General features: G+C 45.8%; 1 long non-coding RNA gene across 1 annotated transcript; it reads right to left on the reverse strand.

Moving 5' to 3' along the window:
- Positions 1-2,630: 2,630 nt before the first annotated feature.
- On the reverse strand, positions 2,631-3,648 carry LOC115186754 (uncharacterized). Its single transcript, XR_003875877.1, has 2 exons — positions 3,546-3,648; positions 2,631-2,746 (listed from the first exon to the last, which is right to left on the reverse strand). It is a non-coding gene; the product is annotated as an uncharacterized LOC115186754 (long non-coding RNA).
- Positions 3,649-4,550: the final 902 nt, after the last annotated feature.

Here is a 4,550-nt window from a genome sequence, read left to right on the forward strand (position 1 = left end):
TTACTTGAGGTAAACAAAAACAAATGTTCATAACAGGACCACATACACTGAATATGGAGGCCAGGTCTGTTTGATGACTCTGGGAAGACTGACCACTGAGAATCTCTGACTCTGATCTCTCCTGTTGGTTTCTGTGGACAAAACATGAGATTACATCTCCTCATCCAGGGAGTGAGTGAGTACGGACAGACAAACAGACAGACATAGACAGAAAGCGGGACAGAAAGTCAGAGACAGACAAACAGACAGACAGAGACACAGACAGAAAGCGGAACAGACAGTCAGAGACAGACAGAGACAGACAGACAGAAACAAACACAGACAGACACATACAGACAAAGAGAGACAGACAGAAAGAGACAGACAGAGACACAGACAGACAGACAAACAGAGACACAGACAGAAAGCGGGACAGACAAACAGAGATAGACAGAGACAGACAGACGGAGACAAACACAGACAGACAAAGAGAGACAGACAGACAGAAAGCGGGACAGACAGTCAGAGACAGACACAGACAGACAGACAGACAGACAGAAAGCAGGACAGACAGTCAGAGACAGACAAAGACAGACAGATACATACAGACAGAGAAAGACACACAGAAATTAGAAAGACAGACAGAGACAGACACAGAGACAGACACATAGACAGAAACACAGACAGACAGAGAAAGACAGAAATTAGTAAGATAGAGACAGATAGTGTTACAGATACAGGTAGTGTGTATCCTGTATGTGTGTTTCTTTTCTCTCCTTCTCCCCTCACAGGTGGCAATCATCATTCCCCAATCAGTCAGTAATCAGAAGACACCTGCTCCTTTACCCTATCACATCCCTTTCCCTGGTTTAAAACCCCAGTCAGTGGTTTTCTCTTGAGCTCGATCTCTCTGTGTGCAGATCGCTCATTTGTTTTGCTCATACATGTCACAGTGGTCCGGTACCTACATTTACATTTTTTCATTTTTAGTCATTTAGCAGACGCTCTTATCCAGAGCGACTTACAGTAGTGAATACATAGATTTCATACATTTTTTCCCATAATGGTCCCCTATTGGAAATCGAACCCACAACCCTGGCGTTGCAAACACCATGCTCTACCAACTGAGCCACACAGGACTTGTGAGTATTGTTTTGTTGACTGTTTGTTTGATGGTGGGAAAAAGGGTACCAAGACAAGTCGCCCTTGGGCATACACTACCCGTAGGTAAATTGTTGTCTAAATACCCTAGTTAGAACTGGGCGGACCACCCACTGTATTTTGGTTAGTTAGCTAGTTATTGAAATAGGCTAGTCTAGTTTAGGGGTGTTTTGGGATTATTGTTTCTTTCCTTGGGTCCAGCTCAGCCCCTCTTCTCACACCCCTTTACCGTGTGTTTAGAAATAAACCAATAGAGTTTGACGGTAGATTGTAGTTGTCTGTGGTTATTTGTTCTCACTGTTACGGGTCTCGTTGCCATCCCCCCTAGACTGCAGGGCCAAAGGGATTCGTAACACACAGACAGACACAGAGACAGACACAGAGAGAAACACAAAGAGAAATACACAGACAGAGGCAGAAATTAGAAAGACAGAGACAGACACACAGAGACAGACACAGGGACAGACAGAGATACAGACAGCCACAGAGACAGCCACAGAGACAGACACAGAGACAGATAGACAGACACACAGACGGACAGAGACAGACACATAGACAGCGAAAGACAAACAGACAGAGAAAGACACACAGACAGAGACAGACAGAAATTAGAAAGACAGAGAGACACAGACAGACAGAGACAGACAGACAGAGAAAGACACAGACAAACAGAGACAGACACACAGACAGCGAAAGACACACAGACACAGACAGACACAGACAGACAGGCATAGAGACAGACAGACAGACAGACAGACAGACAGACAGACAGACAGACAGACAGACAGACAGACAGACAGACAGACAGACAGACAGACAGACAGACAGACAGACAGACAGACAGAGAAAGACACACAGACAGACAGAGACAGACACACAGATAGAAACAGACACACAGACAGAGACAGACACAGAGAGACACAGACACACAGACAGACAGAGAAAGACACACAGACAGACAGACACACAGCCATGCAGACAGAGACAGACAGACAGACAGACAGACAGACAGACAGACACAGAAACAGACACACAGACAGAGAAAGACAGACAGAGACAGAGACAGACACACACACAGAGACAGACACACACACAGAGACAGACACAGAGACAGACACAGAGACAGACACAGAGACAGACACAGAGACAGACACAGAGACAGACAGACAGACAGACAGACAGACAGACAGACAGACAGCAAAATACACACAGACAGACACAGACAGACACAGACAGAGACAGACAGAGACAGACAGAGAGACAGGCAAAGAGACAGACAGACAGACAGACAGAGAGACAGATAGACAGACAGACACACAGGGAGGGAATGTTGTGTTTGTTTAATATTGTTTTAGGACTATGAAAATGGACTAAAGGATTAGCCTATGGATTATGAAAACAACAAAAAGAAATGTGAAAATGGGAGAGGAGAAATGACTAGAGACAGTGTTGTTTAACTCACTGACCATGACCCATGAGTTCTTCTTACCTTTGTTCAGTAGAAAAGTCTCCCTCTCTAAAGGTTATAGGATGTTCCATAGACTGGTCACTCTTCATGGACACACAGCTGGGTACAGGGGAGGCTGGTCTCTCCTGCTTGATTGGTCTTCAACACAACAGAGACAAACATTACATCTCTCATCTACTCTGATCTCAGATGGGAAACATAAGAAGAGCTCGGGATCAGACAGACAGACAGACGGAGATAGACAGAGACAGATACAGAGACAGACAGAGACAGACACACACAGGGACAGACAGACAGACACGGAGACAGACACAGAGACAGACACAGAGAGAAACACACAGACAGATGCAGAAATCAGACAGACAGACAGACACACAGACACACAGACAGAGAAAGAGAGACAGACACACAGACAGAGACAGACAGAAATTAGAAAGACAGAGACAGACAGCGACAGACAGAGACAGACACAGAGACAGACACAGAGACAGACAGACAGACAGACACAGACAGACACACAGACACACACAGACAGACATAGACAGAAACAGACACACATACAGAGATAGACACAGAGACAGACACAGAGACACAGACAAACACAGAGACAGACAGACACACAGACAGAGAAAGACACACAGACAGAGACAGACAGAAATTAGAAAGACAGAGACAGACAGGCAGACAGACAGACAGACAGAGACAGACACAGACAGACAGAGACAGACAGAGAAAGACAGACAGACAGAGAGAGAGAGACACACACACAGGGAGGGAATGTTGTGTTTGTTTAATATTGTTTTAGGACTATATAAATGGACTAAAGGATTAGCCTATGGATAATGAAAACAACTAAATGAAATGGGAAAATGGGAGGAGAAATGACTAGAGACAGTGTTGTTTAACTCACTGACCATGACCCATGAGTTCTTCTTACCTTTGTTCAGTAGAAAAGTCTCCCTCTCTAAACATTATAGGTCGATTCATAGACCAGTCACTCTTCATGGACACACAGCTGGGTACAGGGGAGGCTGGTCTCTCCTGCTTGATTGGTCTTCAACACAACAGAGACAAACATTACATCTCTCATCTACTCTGATCTCAGATGGGAAACATATGAAGAGTTCCAAAACGCTATATATCACTTTCCAGAAATGTTGGTAAATTAGCTTTTTTTGTTTAAAATCCCCCCCACCCCTAAATCTATATTAAAATCCCCCCCACCCCTAAATCTATATTAAAATCCCCCCCACCCCTAAATCTATATTAAAATCCCCCCCTACCCCTAAATCTATATTAACAACCCCCCTATCACCACTTGCCTATTTGTGGCGCACAGGGGCGCCAGACAGTCCACCATCTCCTTCCTGTCTGCCGCCACCTGTGGCCCGTACACCCCCACTAATCTATATCTGCAATCCCTTAAGGTGACATCCACCCCCAAAACTCTCCCCTGCAATACCACAAATGAACCCTCAACCTTTACCTCCCTGTGCCCACACAATATCCCTACCCCCGATAAGTGCAACCCCCCTATACCCCAAACTGACTCCCCTTGTCCCACTCCCTCCTAAATCTATTAACATCTCCTCCATCCCTCCCCCCTATACCCCAAACTGACTCCCCTTGTCCCACTCCCTCCTAAATCTATTAACATCCCCTCCATCCCTCCCCCCTATACCCCAAACTGACTCCCCATGTCCCACTCCCTCCTAAATCTATTAACATCCCCTCCATCCCTCCCCCCTATACCCCAAACTGACTCCCCATGTCCCACTCCCTCCTAAATCTATTAACATCCCCTCCATCCCTCCCCCCTATACCCCAAACTGACTCCCCATGTCCCACTCCCTCATAAATCTATTAACATCCCCTCCATCCCTCCCCCCTATACCCCAAACCGACTCCCCATGTCCCACTCCCTCCTAAATCTATTAACATC

The sequence above is a fragment of the Salmo trutta genome, unplaced genomic scaffold, assembly GCF_901001165.1.
Source record: "Salmo trutta unplaced genomic scaffold, fSalTru1.1, whole genome shotgun sequence".
In the NCBI taxonomy this organism is placed as follows: Eukaryota; Metazoa; Chordata; class Actinopteri; order Salmoniformes; family Salmonidae; genus Salmo; species Salmo trutta.